This window comes from Nilaparvata lugens, chromosome 1, assembly GCF_014356525.2.
Source record: "Nilaparvata lugens isolate BPH chromosome 1, ASM1435652v1, whole genome shotgun sequence".
In the NCBI taxonomy this organism is placed as follows: domain Eukaryota; kingdom Metazoa; phylum Arthropoda; class Insecta; order Hemiptera; family Delphacidae; genus Nilaparvata; species Nilaparvata lugens.
This window is the reverse complement of record NC_052504.1, coordinates 36,283,255-36,302,897: the sequence shown is the minus strand read 5'-3', so window position 1 is coordinate 36,302,897 and position 19,643 is coordinate 36,283,255. Positions and strand designations below refer to the sequence as shown.

The following is a 19,643-nucleotide window of genomic DNA, read 5'->3' as shown; positions in this document are numbered from 1 at the left end:
ATAAACAAGCAATCTAATGACTGACTCACTCACTCACAGAACTAAAAATCTACCAAACCAAAAACGTTCAAATTTGGTAGGTATGTTCAGTTGACCTTTTAGAGGTGCACTAAAAACGGATTTGGAAAATTTTCCAAAGATACGCCCAAAATCTGCGTTTTTTCAGCGTTTTTTAGTGTTTTCTCAGATGTATCGAGAACAAATGAACAGAAATTGTTCAAATTTAGTACAGAAGCTAAGCTAGGGTGTAATAATGTTGTGTTGGAAGGAATTTGAAATAACGCCAAAGATACGCCCAAAATCTGCGTTTTTCCAGCGTTTTTTTGCGCTTTCTCAGCTTTGACTTTCTGATGGAATGAAGAATGCTCAAATGAAAAATGCAGGCGAGTGAAGCGATCCCGCTGATCTCATTCTTGGACGATCCAGTCGGGGGTCCAGGGGGCGGAGACCCCTGGCTAGATGGATATGGCGAGCGAAGCGAGCCTGACGGCTAGTACAATATATGAAATCTACTACAAATATAAATAAATTTCATTTTTTCGGAAATTAACCTATTCAACTATGGGAAACCCTTGTACTAGAGCAAGTGTAAGATTGTCTTGATGAGACAAAGTTTCTGGGGATTGAATTGCAGGCAAACTTGAAATGGGATGGTCACATAGAGAAACTCCAGAAAAGGCTTTACCATGCTCTCTTTGCTCTGAGGACTATTAAGTCGAATTCAAATCTCAGGACAGCTCTAAAGGTTTACCATCGGTATTTTCTTTCACTCATTAGATTTAGTATTTTGTTTTGGGGGGCTGGAAGAATTCATTTGAACACAATGCAGAAAAAAGCACTTCGGATTTTGGGGGGAGTGGGTCCATCTTTCTCCTGTAAGACCATATTCAAGGCACTCCGACTACTTACAGTTCCAGCGATATACTTCCTTGAAGTTGTTTCGTTTGTGTTCAAAAACAAAAATATTTTCAATGCTAACCGAATTTGTCATACTTATGAAACACGAGGTAAAAATACAGGATTATTCCAGTTCCCTATCCATAGACTGACTCTTCTCGAAAAGGGACAGTATTATTCAGGACTCAAGTGTTTTAATTGCATTCCTGAGGATATAAGGCTGTGTAGCAGCTATAAGTTATTTGTTTCAAAGATAATTAGGACACTGGTAGAGGCTTGTCCTTATACCATTGAGGAGTGTTTTAGAGCATTCATGTGACTCCATTCTAAAAATGACATGTTGTATGCCACTTGAGCACCGCTCAGAATCTGTGGCTTCACACAACAAAAATATAATAATAATAATAATAATAATAATAATAATAATAATAATAATAATAATAATAATAATAATAATAATAATAATAATAATAATAATAATAATAATATAATAATAATATAATAATAATAATATAATAATAATATAATAATAATAATAATAATATAATAATAATAATATATAATAATAATAATAAGAGCATGTACTAAAGCATATGGACCATATAAACTAAACGAAAATACACTCTAAATGAAATATGGTGAAATCATGGTAAGGAATATTGATATTCTATTTTGCAGAATGAATTACTCTCATAAAATTTATTCTCATTTGTATTCACATTACCAGAAATTCCAAATGGAGCGTTCTCATAGAAGAAAAGAGTTTGGGGAAAAGGGAGGGATGAATTTGTTCCAACTTGAGGCTCTAAAGAGGTGCTTGCTAGTTTCGTAAGACTCTGTGAAGCTTATCACACATTTCAATCGGGTCAATTGGCTGGCAAGCTTCGAATTTCGGTTGCGGATCAAAAGAAGCCGATGTGTTCTGTCCGTGGATTGTGTTACAATCAGTTGATCGGATCTGGCCGCCTCAATGGCATCGCTGTTATTTGGCGCGACTCGAATCAAAACTATCGCGTCTAAATCATTGGTCGTCGTGAAGAGCTGGATTCCCGAGTGCAGAGTACTGTACATGAGTAGCTGGTAGGCCTATATGGTTCGATGCTCTTCTATTGTGGCCACCAGAAGAACTCGCGGTAAAGCCCATTGCTATTAGTGGGTGGTCACTGGCTCACAAGTGCTAATCTTTTACTCTCTCTCTCTCTCTCTCTCTCTCTCTCTCTCATAGACTGCGACGAGGCGCCGCGACGTCAGACACAATGGAACACTTGGTTCTGCTTCACTTGCTAGCATCCGCATGCTCGCAATCTGAGGTCTTAATCGCTGTACTGTCTCATTTGTGCCGGATAAGTTACTTTACTCTTGCAACACTGATTCGACTAAGAGTATAGAGCTGCCATTTTTTGGAGCTTTACGGTTTTATGACATTTTCAGCTCATTTTTTGAACAGAATGATTTTTGATTGTTAAGCCTGAACGTCTTACGCATCTTAAGATGGAGGAAGAGTATTATATTTTAAAGGAAGATAATACTAAATTTTAATGGAAAAGTATAAAATCATTGGATAAATTTGTAATGTATTGTTCTCAGTGAAGAATTACCATTTTGAAAACTTTCCCGGTGTTGGAATTGTGCAGAATTTGATCAAAGCATCAAAATCACCAATCATGACAACATAATTGTACATGAGTGAATGTATTTCCGAGAGTAACAATAATGTTCTACAGTAGATATTCGAAGCCCAATAACTTTCCCTACAGTAAATCTTCTGTATTATATATGGTTTCAAAATATTTGTCGGGTTTTATTTTCATGAAGAAAACGGTTTTATTTATCATAAGTTATAAAATAGTTTTGAAAATAACCTCAATGAAAGAACAAAGAATATTTGGTGATATACTCATACTCCTACTGGAGATAAGCTAAATCATAGAGAAAATATAGCATAATCTACTTGTGTATGAAACAATATACATTCATCTTTTCTCTATGGTTAGATCGTATAGTAAACTATTATTTTTTGTCAAAAAAGAAGCTCACAGGAAGCCTGTGATATTGTATGTACAAGTCCCACTTAAGTATTTGCCTGATTCATCTTATATGAAACTTTGTTTGAAAATGTTTGGCGGTTCTCAAACCAACACATACTAACAGATAAATGATGATAATAGAGTATGCTATCATCTCAATATTCACTATTCTTCTATAACAATCATAATAGAGAGTAACTACTTTTTCACCCATTGAAAGCGTCATGTAAGTAAACCTCACTAAGCTATTGAACAATTCACATTTTTCATGAGATCCTGAAGTGTACTTAAATACTGGAATAGTAGTGAATCACTGTTTAAATATTTGAAATTCATATTGGATATGACTTTTTAAACACGAAAAAGATCTTTTCTCACACGCGCTCACAAACTAGCCTACCTAAAATGAAAAAGTCACGAATATTGAAAAGCGTTATTCTTCTTCTTTTCCTCTTCTTTCTTCTTCTTCTTCTTCTTCTTCTCCTTCCCCTTCTTCTTCTTCTTCTTCTTCTTTGTGTGTTTTATGTGAGCATCTTAAAAGTATTTTCACGTTCAGCTAGCTGTTTCAAGTAAGGTGTGTCAGTGTTTGAAACGACCATTGATGAATGTGTTTGGAAACATGACGCTAAATGACTGTTGAAGTAGTGTTCTCGTTATCAGATAGTAGGCTTACTGTTACCCGGCTGGGCACTCATCAACAAAGATGTGCTGTAGTTGCTCGCTGGCTAGTGCACGACACCACATCACCACCAACATGCTCCTCCACTGCTCCACATGTCAAACATCAACATAAACAGAGTGAGCGTGTAAGTGCTCGTTCAATGTAACAGTAATCATGGAGGGGCGGCTTCAAATTATTCATATATCATTATATTACACCGACTACATTGTAGTTGAATGTATCTGTACATATTCGATTTCACAGTAGGCTATATGGAACATAATAATATTATGCCAAACAAATCGACTAAAATTGGGTCATGTTTTATGTTTTGTGAAAGGGAGAAGGATGCGAGCTATCACTTTAATAGGTTACTCAATTCATTAAGGTAACTTTTCACAGTAGACAAAATGAGACGCAAAAATTTGAAATGGAATACAAAGATCACGAGATCGTCCAGAATGGGAAAATTTGGAATATTGTTACACCCATATTGAGAGACTGACCTTATTTCTATAGCTGTTCAATGATAATTGTTCTATCATCTGAAAAATAACGTCTTGTACGTCGTTGCTTGAGCTTCAGAGAAGAAGTTATAATTTGGCGGTCTTAATATTACGTTAATACGGTTGTTAAGTAATAAATTTATATCGACTGTCGAGGTACAAGTAAACAATAATAAAATAGTGGAATAGAGTAATAGTTTCTCAAGCAATAAACTTATTTACATTTTCCGGTCGACTAAAGTTTTTTTGTGATCCGAATCAGTCACAAAATTTTGAAAGAAAATTAAATTGAAAAGATTCATCAAGTTTTTTTATTACTTCTATTAAAACTAGTCACTAGGACTAACCATTAATTTTGTTCTCTTATTTCTTATCCTAAAATATTGATTTTTATTGCTAAAGTTTTCCAGTGAAGCCTACAGTTCCAATCTATCATTTCTCTACTTTAAATTCTTTCGCTACACTTTTATTTAACATACTTTTTTCACTTCACTAGCACTACACCAACTCGTAGGGCTTTGTTCTCTTCAACCTCCTTGTGAGTTCAGTGCTGTCTAGTAGTTGGATGACTTCGGTGTTGTCGTGTTGTCGTCTTATTTTACTGGTCACATAGGGGATGTGCAGATCTCGGTGCAAATCGCTGTTCCTTAGGTACCAGGGCGCATTCACCATGTTCCACAGTACTTGGTTTTGGAAAGTTTAAATCTGATTGATGTTAGATGTTCTAGAGCAGCACCAAAGCTGAATTCCATACGTCCAGACAGGTTTTAGAATTTGTTTAAAAATCAATATTTTGTTGTCCAATGAGAGTTGTGATTGTCGGCCCAACAGCCAATAGATTTTACTGTATTTTAATCCAAGCGCGCTCCTTTTCATTTTGATATGCTCTTTCCATTTCAACTTGGCGTCAAGAGTCATTCCAAGGTATTTTGCTGTGTTGCTGTGTGGTACTACATTCCCATCTAGATTTATACGAATCGGATCATTGATATTTTTGTTTGTGAAGTTGATATGAATGGACTTCATCTCATTCAATCGAATTCTCCATTTTTTGGTCCAGTCACTGAATTTGTTGCTAGCGCTCTGTAGTTTTTTGGCTGCTTCTTGTACTGTTTCCCCTTCTGCCAGTATTGCAGTATCATCAGCAAAAGTAGCAATTGTCACTGCATCCGATTCAGGAAGATCGCTTGTGTACAGCACATAAAGAACTGGTCCAAGAACACTACCTTGTGAAACTCCAGCCATTATTTCCTTTAATTCAGAGACGTCGTCACCTTGTGTTACTCTGAAAAATCTGTTGGTGATGTACGATTTATTCACCAAGTGAAAAAATTATTCTCAAATTCCGTAACAGGTTATCGCCTTGTTATGAGAGGAAAGATCTGATCCGTATCAAATTATGCAAAATATTGTGATTCTCATCTCCCAACCACCTTCTAACTCTACAACCATCATATGCGCAGTTGATACGAGGATAAACATCATCAATAATGCTCACAAACCAGGTGAACGGACAGACTGAAGAATTTTCAAAAAAAACATCTCGGCTACAGGAGGATTCATTCTCCTTTGACCTTTAGAATTTCACTTGCCGCAAATCATTCAAGGGTTATGCAAAGGTCAAGAATGTTCTCAACCAAACTTGAAACCAGATAAAGTTACAAACTGGCAGCCTCCGAACTTGTAACCTTTTGGAAGGCAGCAGCGACTTGTTTTCGTCGTTTTCGTTACGGTACAACATGTAAAAAACAAGACTAGATTATATTAGTTCTATAAGTCATTCTACTGAATTTCGATAGCAGAATTACTTACAGCAGAGACATTTTGAAAGTTGGAGATTCAGTGGCACGGTGGTTTGATAAATAATCAATCTATTCCATGGAATCCGTATAGTATAGCCTATGACATAGCCTATGGTTGGTTGAATATTCTTGGAAAATGGATAGGTAACAAAGGATCTGCTGAGATATTTTTACTTGACTTCACTAGTTCTTCTCTTAAGGAAGATGAAATAATGTGATCCAAATTCAATAACACGAAAATTCCACTTACATCTCCAGTCAACAAAAATTATTGTCCAGCAGTTTTTTCTATTACTGGTGGGACATAAAGAATTATTTTCATTACATACCAATCGATTGGTTTATTTCCCATGCTATTATAATTTTAGTTGATATTATTTGTTCTTGTTAAACTCAGACTAGCCTTATTGGAGTGCATTCGTAAGCTTTGACGAATAAATCTCAATAAATCAATACTGATTTTATTCTTCAAAATGATGAGTTATTGATTCATTCACGTGTTAACTATTGCAATTATTGCTTTTGAGCAAGGATAGTCATCCAAGTTAAAAGAGAATGAATACATTCTTCAAAATGATGAGTTATTGATTCATTCACGTGTTAACTATTGCAATTGCTTTTGAGCAAGGAGATGGATTAATCAAAGTTAAAGAGAATAACTTATTCAGTATGTAATGAAAATTGGTGATGATGAGTGTCATGGGTGATGAGTGGCACAAGCCACCACATCATCAAACGTGTGTCATGGGTGATGAGTGGCACAAGCCACCACATCATCAAACGTGTGTCATGGGTGATGAGTGGCACAAGCCACCACATCATCAAACGTGTGTCATGGGTGATGAGTGGCACAAGCCACCACATCATCAAACGTGTGTCATGGGTGATGAGTGGCACAAGCCACCACATCATCAAACGTGATATCTTTTTTGATCGATCGAAATAATTCGTATAAGTTACAAAAAACTATATTTAGACAAATATATACATATTTTTACTTTTGATCAAGTATTTGAAAACTGAATGAAATTTTTTCATGTTCTTGAGAACAGTTTCAATGAAAAAAAGATGAATCACATTGACAAAAAATGATCAGATTATTTTATATCACCATCTAAAACTTATTCCCATCATGGATTGATTCCCAACAAAATGTGTTTCTAGTACTAGTGAAAGATAATGTTACAGTCAGAGCGAGAAAGTTGGACCCCGATTGTTCAAGTGGGGGGGGGGGGATAAGTGACTTTATTCAGTACGGTGAGAAAGAACTCAGAAGAAACGAGTCACATCTTTGCTTTATGTTCTACACGCCCTACGAAAGGCTTTTTTATTAGTGTTAGTGTTGCTGTTAACGGTATAGCTGAGATATAAAGTAGTTGGAGGGGGGACAGTCCTAGCTTATGCAACGGGCAGGCAAGCCAGGTTGGGGGTCTCACCTGTGCCCTGTGCCGAGGGGTCCCCCCCCCACATGTATGCTGCTGCTATCAATGGACGCACGCACGCACATTCACGCGCTCTGGGTGCGTTGCGTTCGTTCATTCATCTCTGCGGCGGCGGTGGCGGCGGGTGGCCAAGAGGCTAGCTAATTTACATAGCGCGCTGCTCTTAGGAAAGCGACTAGGGTCGATCACTTCACTACCGTACAAAAAAACAATCGCAATAACCATTTTTTGTTCTAAAATTCTAAACTGCACTGTGAAATTAATAGTTTCCCTCACTATCAATTTTATCTCCGCAAAATAGACCAATCAAAATATTTATTATTGTAAACAGCAAAGCACAACACAGAAATGAAATTGGTTGAAGGTGTTGAGATTTGCTCTATTCGTTATCGGGACAGTCATTATATGCACTGATGCTTCCAAAATTTTTTGTAGTTCTGATTTTTTATATGTGTAATAATTACAGAAAAAGTCAAGTTATTAATCTACTTCTCAAGAACTAGAGTAGAAGCACTGAATTATCTTCAATTTCACACCAGCTTTATCCCATTCCGAAAACCAGTAACCGAGCTGTCGTATGCCAAATTTGATGAAATTGATTCTCTTCATTGAGCTCTAATATTTGGTTATAGAACGAATAAACTTTATCAAAGCTCATGGGGATGAGTTTTGAAAAGCATTTCATTACATTACGTTTCAGTTGAGCTAAAATAAGTATAATTTCATCAATCAGTTCTCTCAAATAGCGACGAAGCTTGACCAGTAATGTATGAGGTTTGGAAGATTCGTGTAGAGATATGGATTGATGTGAGCACGTGAAGCAACATTTAACAGTGATTTTGAATGTCTATTGCCATGTGCACACGACTGCGATTCGCATGACAGCGACGGGAGCGGGAGCGGGAGAATTTCAAAGCCATGATTGAATAGTTAAAATCGTAACCGTCGCCGACAACATACTGCAGAAGTACACAAGGTTTATAGGTCTCTTTGCTCTACAGTTGTATATCGAAGGAGTTTTAGGACATATTTCATAAATGTCAATAAATAATGAACGAATTATGGATTGCTCTCTGAACATTCCAAAAAAGGTGAATATTGCAATGTGATACCTCAAATTTTCATCTTCCAATTCCCCTATTTGAATTCCTAGGCTAATATCTGTTCAATAATAGATAAACATATCCCAATTCCAATTCGTAATACTTTCCAAGGTGAGAACAGAACAATTAAGTTGCAGTGAATATCGATGCCACTAAACAGCTTTGCAATGATGAAGACATGTCAATGACTCATTGACATAGATATGAAATATATATATATAGATATAAAAACGCTGAAGAGCTGAAATAATATTCATATCGATCTGACCGTTCAGTTCCTTCGCACCTCTACTCAGGAAGTCAGCTTTCAAGAGTGTGCATGAAATTATGAAGAACTCTACTTTAAAATTCCTTGATCACGCTATTTAGATCATAGTATCCGGAACTCACCAGAGGGGAAATAGAATGAAGGAAAGTAAAGAAGATAATTATTGAAGAGAATATTTTTTCTGTTCAGTTGAGAAGAAGTGTACATTCAGACATTCACCCCCTCGACCACCACCTCCTCGGCCTCGTCCTCCTAACCAAACCTAACGTAACATAATTAATTGTACATTGTAGAAATTAGCAAAAGAAGAGTCGAATCAAGAAGTAATATCATACCTATATTATAGTTCAAGGAGCTCTTTACTTCAATATATCATTAGCACGGAAGCAGTCTTTCCGAACTGATGATTTTGAATAAAAAACTGTAGGAAATGTGAATGAGAAGTAGTGAGATGGCGGCGGCTATGACTTCTCTCTCTCTCTCTCATGTTGAACGACCATGACCCTTGTTGACCGCTAGAAAAATCCGGTCCTCTCATTCCCATAGTAAAATGTCAAACAAATATAATTCATTATTGTAGCTGACATTGACATTGGTGATAATCTTCACTAGGGTCCGTCGACATGCCTGCTTTCCGTTAGCAATATGGTATTAGTATATAGGAAACTATTTGTAGATCTGTAAATTAGAATAATTGAAATATTGAATTGGTAAGTTCTATTTGGATATGTGTAGATTTCGTAAGAGAGATATCAAGCAAGTAAGTTGAGTGAGTCTTAAAGTGATAAAGTGATCGAGAAGGAGGTGATTACCCCAGATAACATTCTACAAAACTCATATTTAACATAAAATTATACTCGTATTTTTACTCTCTCTCTCTCTCTCTCTCTCTCGCTATTATATATAAGTGTATAGGCCAGTATATATTGTAATATACATGAATAATGTACTCAATCAATCTCTCTCTCTCTCTCTTGTTTTGACAACTTTTTTTGACAACATTTTCGCCATTTTAGCCGCCATCTTGAATTGAATTTGATCGAAATTGTTCGTGTCGGATCCTTATATTATGAGGACCTTAAGTTACGTATTTCAAATCATTCACACACACACACACACACACACACACACACACACCACACACACACACACACACACACACACACCACACACACACACACACATACACACACACACACACACACACCACACACACACACACACACACACACACACACACACACACACACACCACACACACACACACACACACCACACCACACACACACACACACACACCACACACACACACACACACACACACACCACCACACACACACAACACACACACACACATATGAAACATAGACCTCACTACGTTCGGTCAATTAAGCGAGCAATTTCTGTATTTTTATATCTGGTTATTCATATTTATTATATCTGGTTATTTATGTTCAACGGATCTCGAAAACGGCTCTAACGATAATCACGATATTTGGAACATAGTAGGTTTATGATATAAAAATTCGATTGCACTAGGTCTCATCCTTAGGAAAGACATTAAAAGTAGACATGATAATTCATCCTTGGCTGAAACAGCCAGTAAAGAAGTGAGTGAGCAAGTGAGTATGTGAAAAATCAAAATATCTCATCCCCGAAATTCATAAGATGACATATAGCCAGCTGTGAAATATAAACACGATCATTTTACTTTCCTTGCCCTATTACCATAGGTAAGGAAAGTATTGCTTTCTGAAAGAAATTAATGTACCCCAATTTCTAAATTTCTATACGTTCCAAGGTCCCCTAAGTCCAAAAAAGTGGTTTTTGGGTATTGGTCTGTATGTGTGTGTGTGTGAGTATGAGTGTATGTGCGTCTGTGTACACGATATCTCATCTCCCAATTAACGGAATGACTTGAAATTTGGAACTTAAGGTCCTTACACTATAAGGATCCGCCACGAACAATTTAGATCAAATGCAATTCAAGATGTCGGCTAAAATGGCGAAAATGTTGTCAAAAACAGGGTTTTTCGTGATTTTCTCGAAAACGGCTCCAACGATTTTGATCCAATTCATACCTAGAAAAGTCATAGATGAGCTCTATCAACTGCCACAAGTCTCATATCTGTAAAAATTTGAGGAGCACTGCACCATCTATGCAAAGTTTGATTTTAGATTCCCAATTATCAGGCTTCAGATACATTTTAAACAAAGAATTTCAAGTGGAAAAGATTTAGAATGAAAATCTCTTCAATTAATGTTCAGTAGCATTTTCACCTAAAATTGAAAATAAGCTCGAAATTAGAGGAAATAAGATTATTCAATTGCAAACTGTTGGCAACTTATGATTCTATTAAATCATTCACTTTGAAGAGATAGACTTCGTGTGTCTGCAGCGCTATTGTCCTGTCACCAGCTGGCTCCGATCTTAGAAAAGTAGACTTGAAATGCGCGGGAACACTAAATAGCGACAGTTGATCAATTTTCATAACGGCAAGGAAAGTTGTGTGAGTGCACCACACCAGATTTTTAGAGAATTGTGTTCTGTCATGGCTTACTTTAGATAATCTATAGTAGGCTGTGGTTCTATAAAATATCGGGGCACCGAGCTTTGCTCGTTATTTATTTATTGATAAACAGAAAACAATTCTTCAAAATGATTGGGGAAGGACTAACAGGCAAAGCCCAAAACTGTTTCTTCCCCGAATTTTGATTTATACACTATAAATAGTCCAAAAAGTAGGTTATGTTTCATAAACTTGAATTCTGGTGAAATTTCCAGTCCGAATATTTGAAAACATAGAAGTTCTAATTTAGATTGTTTACATACCAAATTGAATAACAAAATAACACTCACTGTTACCGCCGACCAGTTGCGGTAAGTAACCGCTACGAGCGCTGCCTCTAGTTACTACAGAGCTATATGAACTATCACGGTTCACCAAGGAATCGTTCTTCGAAGGAGTCGTTAACGAGTCATCGTTCACTCAGTTCACAGTGTAAAGTCGATCCCGCTTCCTGCAACGTCTCGTGTCGTTTTCCCGCTCCAAGTTACATTCATGTCGATTCTCTACAAGATTAATCCGCTCCAAGTGTTTTATTACTGTGATACCGCTTCAATATCAACCTGAGACTTATTATTGTCGAGTATAATTCATAAAGACAGTAACTAAGCAAGTTGTGCTTCCGCCTAGTGCAGTGAGATTCCCGCCTTTGTATGAAAGACTTTGTTTTACATCGCCTTGTTGTATTGAACTTGATTTATTTGTTTGAGTAATTCATTTGATCAAATTATTGTTGGTCTGGTCCTCCGATTATTAATAAAAGTGTATTCGTTTCAATTTGTGTTCACTCTGTCCAACCTGGCTCCACCAGTAGAAGCTACTAAGTAATTTGTTATTGCGCCCACCTCGGTGGCCGTAACACTCACTAATCACTTAAAACTGTAAAATAATGATTAAATTTGAATATTATGATACATACCATCGCAAGTCAACAAATCAGATTACTGTATTTTGATCGAGTCAATTGAAATTTCTAGATTTCTCGCGAGATACGGTAAGCTAATTGATTACACAGCTGATCTCCCACACATGCACACGCATCTTCTGTTATCGACAGACTACGAAATCATCATCTGTTTTTCCAAGGATGAATTATCCTTTTCATGTCCTTCAGCGAGTTTTTCGATGGATGAGACCAAGTACAATCGAATTTTGATATCATAAACCTACTATATTCAAAATTTCGTGAAAATCGTTAGAGCTGTTTTCGAGATCCTTTGAACATAAATAACCAGATAACCGGATATAAAAATAGAAAAATATAAACATATATACAGAATTTGCTCGCTTAATATAATAGGATAAAAATAACGAGCGAAGCTCGATGCCTCATAATTATTCTACTGATATACGATACACAAGTGAGCAAAAATATTGAACGAGATTTACAAAATATTCAACGATACTCTTCATTTATCGAGTTCATCAGAATGCTTTGCACAAACAATTTCTCTTATCACTCCATTTATTATTGAAAAAAGGTTATCATTCATTCATAAAGTAGTAGACCTACTCTGACAACAGTATACCGGCTTCCAAAGTTTTGCAAAACGCCACAGTTCCCAACCCAAAATGTGTTTGACTTCCACAAACATGGCCAGAAAGAAATCCAACTTCAGACATGCGGTTTCTATAGAAAGTTCATAAATGGATTGAGCAATACCATACTTTTTCTTCAGAACGTGAAATAACAATACAGAAAAAAAAGATGCTTGGAAGATTATCTTATCCATCTGAGTGAATTGAATGATTCCAATCAGTAACGATCATATTCATGTTGGTTTGATTAAAATCAATTTTGGAATCATTGAATCAAACTGGAATTAAATGTAAATCAAAGTCAATTCTGAAATCAAACTGTTATGGGATCTCTGAATTTTGCATTCTATTTCATATTTTCATCACCCGAATGGCAATTATCATCTTATTTTATTACGAACAAAATTTTTTTGTTTTACGATTAAAAGTAGACGGAAATACGTGTTTACGCCATTCGCAGGGGAACAATTCGTAACAGAGCAATTAGCCGATGATGCAAACTGCATCCACGGTCACACACCATGACTGGAGCATTCCTGCAGGTCGCCATTATCATCCTCCAAACTAATTGCCGACAAAGTCGAAACGAAAAGAACTGCGAGCGGCATATCACATCGTAATCTCGAAAACATCGATCTTGTGTTTTTTATCGCCAACCTCTCACAAGCTCTGAGTTCTCAACTTGTTTTGGTCCACTATTGGAATGGATCGTATAAAATCCTCCTCCTTGTGGTCTTCCATTAATGAAGAGTTTACGACTCCTGGTCCGAAACAGTCTCTATCTCTAATCTAGATGGAAGTTTTTTCCTGGGAGTTTGTTCCTTGCAGTATCCCCATCAATGTAGTTTGTAGTAAAAGTGCTCATCGCCTCAGCATTTCCAACTCTCATTCAAATTATGAAATGAATGATGATCTATTCAAATCATTGAAGCTGTGAAGATATTATAATAATTATAAGTTCTCATTTCAGTACGAATATATCCCACTTTTTATTTACACCTCCAATAAATGGAGAAAGTTGCAGGTTTGCGAGGCTTTAGTTGTTAGTAAGTGACATTAAAATTCAAGCACAAATTCAATGTAGACTGAACAATTTTACCAAAATATGTTGTTGATTTTTTATGCTGCTACTATCATGAGCCACCGGCAGGAGAACTCGCTCACTAACCATTTTACTGATTTTAAAATCAGAAACTTATGATTATAATGTGAATCAATAAACTACAATGTAGTTATACTTCATTCACTCCATATTAGCACAATGTGATTCATTTACATTTATTTTAAGCTCAGTCAATAGAGACTGAACAACAAATTAGGGGAAACATAAAGGACAGACAGCACTGAGCTTAAATATTTCAGCAGAAGAAAACTGTTACTATGGTTGCTATTGGCAACCAGTTTACGACTAACGTTTCCGTTTGCACTTTCAATGTTATCCTGTTGCACCCTTAAAAAGGACGAAGGATGAGTCATTTTTTGACGAACTCGATCTGTGTAAGGGACTAAGGAATACGTTTTGAAAGTTTGAAGTTGTTTGATGAAATCAATCGAAGTAGTTGTCGAACAAACACACAAACGGACAACGACTTGAAGCTCCAGTTATTAGTAAGAACTTACTACGCTCGTTCAATTCGAACGTTATAATTGATCGTGATTACTGTCGTACTGATAAACAGAATTAGCAAGTTCATCAATCAAAACAAGATTTTCTAATACTCAAGTGACATCCGGTCTAATCCTCATAACCATATTTTATCAAAATACATCAACATGGTTAATGACATTAGCCTAATTGTAATTATGTATTCAGAATTAAGAATTATGTATTAAGAATTCATAATTTATCTATCTTACTTGCTCACAAGCGATCATGCTTTCATGATCCAGGATGAACAAACAACATATCAGTTCGCGATGAAGATATTCACTTTCATGTTATGAAAGCTTTGTAGATCAACCCAGTTCCTCCACTACATAGCGAATGAACATATTCACTTCCTAGTAGCTAATAACCCGCATAGATTGTGCCAAGATAAGGCAACTTTCATTAAAAAACAAATTTTGGGCTTTTTAACACGCTCACAGAATCGGAGTGAATGACACATTCAAATATAAACCACTAGATACATACTATCAATTATAAAAAGATAGTTTAAAAAAATCATTGAAAATATTTTCTCAATATAGATACGTTTGACAGACTGTTTAGGATAATTGAAGATAGATAGAGAATAATTGTAGATACAATAACAATTATTGATTTTAACTTTATATTATGAGTAAATATGGAGCAACAAAGACATGAAAAGTATACCTCTTCAACACTTGGGAGCGTTTGCACAGTAATAAAAACGTAAACTGAACTGAATCAGCTGGTGGCTTAGACTGGAAATGAATCACATTATAACAAACGATACTTGATATGGATAATGGATTCAATCCAGTTTATAATGAAATTCAGTTTAATCTGACACTGTGCAAACTGAACCAAGTCCTCTATGATGGAAACCGGTATTCAAATACAATTATTGAATAAATCGGCAATTGAATTTTAGTTACTTGTTGATTAGTTATGTCTTCTTCATCATATTGAGCATGAATAAGTGGGATGAAATGGAAACAATCGATGATATTATGCAGGTCACCCAGAAAAATCCAAACGACAACTTTCTCTTCATTTCAGGTTCTCCTTTTTTCTGTATTTTCAGATATTTTAAGTATTCTGAACGGAACTGATGGAACATAACACATTCGATTCTGATATACAAATTTATTCGATCCTCATTAAGAACTTATTGATCCGGAATATTATTTGATTCTGACGATCGATCTTGCATCTCCTATCTCTTTGATTCAATTGATACTACCAACTCGATCAAAACATTTCTATTAAGTCTCAATTGTAACTAAAATTTTTTCATCAGAATTTCTCTCATTCTTATCCGACTTTGAATAATGCTTCTGGTTACTCCTGTTATAAGAAATTTAATAGTCTATTGAAGCATGAAGTTGAAATACTAGAAATTTTTGAAAGTTCCAACGAGTAAAATACTCATTATGAAAAATCATTTCAAAACCAAAATTATGAAGAACCATAACTAGTTGGTATACTACTTTTAGTAATCACTGAAGAGCATTACTAAGGTATAAGTTTTGTCGATTTCTATTTCATATTTTCAGAAAAACATTAGTAGGCCTACATCTTGTATTTCCAAAAGAACATTCTAAGAGTGACCTCTCCATATTTTTAAAATGAATTCTCCAACACAACATGGAAATAGTTATGATGAATGCTTACATAATTATATTGATAATGCTCTCTGCTCTGAACAATAATATGTATAGTAAAACATTTTGCTTTGTTCATTATGCTGCGTTTTAATACTGTATATTTGTTTACTAAATTATCTGATATCCAAATTATAAGAATATTATCATTGAAATGAGCTGGAATCATATTTTGTTTCCTCAGATGATAGATGTTGTTTGATTGCTAAAGACATGGCGTTGGCGATGATTGAAGATGCCAGAAGTGGATATGGATAATAACTACTAGGAGTTAAATCAACATAAGCTTACCATCCGTAGGAGAGACAAATGAAGTGACGATCTGTGATTATGGTGGAGAGAAAGAGAGAGATTCAGATTCAGAGAGAGAGAGAGAGAGAGAGAGAGAGAGAGAGAGAGAGAGAGAGAGAGAGAGAGAGAGAGCGAGCGAGTGAGAGGGAACGAGTGACTGAGTTATGATGAAGGTGGGGAGTGGGAGGAAGCCAGAGTTTCATGGCCTCTATCCCACGATGTCACCATGCATTCTCATCGCAATTTGACCGCAACTCATTCAAGAATTATGTCAAAAATACTAATCATTGTTTACAACTACACCGCAATTATTTCCTAAATCGTTCTTCCCCATTCATAAACTAGCTTCGTTGATTCTCGAATGAGAAAATAAGTTAGGCATTTCCGATTTCCCTATTCAACAATTGGGGAAGTTGATCCAAAACCTTGGAGCCTTCATGGATAATTCAATAAGTTTGATTGAATGACTATGAAAACTTATGATCACATAATGAACACTCTTCATTTCCATAAGTACTGGAAATTGAATTATAAACTATACAATACTCGATTACCAAGTTCAAGGTAGGACGTTATTTTTTCTTCATTAACCACCGAGTTCCACACTTCCACTCTACACATGCAAAATAATTATCCTAACTGAACGCTAGCAAAGAAGAACGCTGAAGATTATTTAAGAAAATTTATGTTTTAGATGAAATTAGTTCACGTGTTTTTGATGTATTTTTAAATGTATTAATTTTTGTATAAGAAATGATGGAAAGTGGTGGAAAATATACTGGATGTGAAAGGTGAAGATGCTGTAGCAGATGAAACAGGAGACAAATGATTTTTATTCTGAGGGTGCATGGCAGGAGCATGATCAATCAAGTGATTCTTATCTCTACAGGCTCCATTAACATTTCTTCTGGAAAACTCAATGAGCAACTTATTTTATGAAATTGCAATGAAAATAGGTTTTGGAATGTAGTCTGTTTCTTTGTCCTTAAGTTGATTGTAAATGATAAATAATAAATAAATAGATGAATAAATAAATAAATAAATAAATAAATAAATAAATAAATAAATAAATAAATAAATAAATAAATAAATAAATAATAATAAATAAATAAATAATAAATAAATAAATAAATAAATAAATAAATAATAAATAAATAAATAATAAATAAATAAATAATAATAAATAATAAATAATAAATAAATAAATAAATAAATAAATAATAAATAAATAAATAAATAAATACATATATAAATAAATAATTAATTAAATAAATAAATAAATAAATAAATAATTGAATAAATAAATAAACTTTATTCAAATCAATTTATATCTTGTATGAACCAAGAATAAATCATCCAGAGAGGTATTTTATTTATGAGAGGTATTATTCGAAAAATATAAAACGTAGTGGTTTATCCTGATGATGGTAGATGGTAGATATAGTAGAGTCTCATTAGTAGATTAGGTTATTGCACTTCCTCGACCAATAGTGGAATATCGACTAAATGGAATTCAAACAAAAATATAGATACTTCCAAACATATTTTGTTTATGACGTTTGCTTGTTGTTTTTGCACTCTCATTGCTTTTATGCAGACCACATGCAAAGGTCGTGCATCGTGCTTTCAGACTCGTTGGTCGATGAAAGAGAAAGAGCTATTGAACATCAGATGGCGTGCAATGGTGCAATGTAGAGATTGCATTGAGTGAGTGACTAAGACAAAAGCGAATGCAAATGCCGGCTTTTACTTTGGCATGACCGAGTTGGGTTCCCACAATAACATTCGACATGTCTAGGTCGCGGACCCACATTACCCATCCTCCTCCTTCGCCACCCCCCACAACTGGACGTGGCACACTCAGACTGTCGCGCGACTATAATGATCCACTCAAAGCATTAGCGGTCCATTCAAAAACTTCTTGTCATTGCTACGATGCTACCGAATATAAATTACAGTACTACCTCACTGAATATTGTTCTAAGCGTAGCGAGCTTGCCAAGCATAACATAGACAGACAATTTCACACGATCAATCAATCATACTTTTATAATGAACAATATCCAATTATAAACTTAAACAGGCTTGAAAAAATATAATCAGATGCGAATAATAACGGTTTTTTCTCTATGAATAAAATTGTACAGAGTGAATCTCAAAAATGAGAAGCTTACGTTCTATCTTTACAGTCTAAGGGTCGCTTCTCCAATGTATGGTTGCAGCTATTATAATGTGTTTCAATCGTGTCAGATGTTGGTTTGAACAAAAATTTCAGATCAACTTGTTTGGAGAAGCGACCCTAAAAATCACGTTTCATGTTATGTTAAAATTCGATTTTGTAAGTTTTATCCGTTTTATATAAGAGATCTCCAAGTACTAATGATAATTCATATTCTTAATGTTATCGATGAATATATTTCATCACAAGGAGCATTAAATCATATCCCCCAGACCTCCTCTCTCCAAATCGTTTCCTTGGATTCACCCTTGCACTTTTTGAGCTTTCGTAAGTGGTATTTCATACCAGCATTCATACAATCTAATTCATCATCGATTGTGCGCTATGAGATCAAATGTTTAAGAATGCATTCGTTTTGCACCATCCTAGTTTAATGTGGTTTTCCTTAGACCACTCCTCAAACCACATAGTCCAGTCAAGTGGTAATTTTCAGGAAACAGCCTCGACAGAATTTCTCTTGTCAGTTTTTTATGTATTTTGGGGCGCAGAATTCGAATCTAGAATTTTCTGACACGCCAGAAATAGCTTCACCCTTAATAACTCCAAAAATCCTTAAATTGTACGAAATTTTTCAATTTCTTCATTTTAAAAGCCTCGGTTTTTTTAAAAAAAGCATTCGTTACAAAATGAAGACAATAAAACTCCCAATAAATTGAGTAGTTGTGCAGGATTCTACGATCTCTGGATTTGGGGTTACAGATTTCAAGAAAAGGGTATTTATCAAGGTTTTTTTAAATTCTGGAAACTCACTACTTTCACATTATACAAGATGGAGTATTATTGAATGATGTTAAAAAATCACATATCATGTGAATGTACAATCATAAATTTTGATATAATGATCGGATCTTCTCGTACCACAGCTCATTCTTCTCAGCTTATAAATTTGGTTCAAAATCATTTATCATAGGTGGAATTTGATTGGAAAATGGAAAATTCATCTTATACTCATATTTTTCTAGACCTACGTTTACAATGTTGCCAACTCGTTAGGAATGGTATCCAATATA

The 19,643-nt window shown here is 35.2% G+C and overlaps 1 protein-coding gene across 3 annotated transcripts in view; it reads right to left on the bottom strand.

Annotated features, from left to right (window-relative positions):
* LOC111054291 overlaps positions 1-19,643 on the bottom strand; it is a 118,340-nt gene that overhangs the window by 23,161 nt on the left and 75,536 nt on the right. The window lies entirely within an intron of this gene.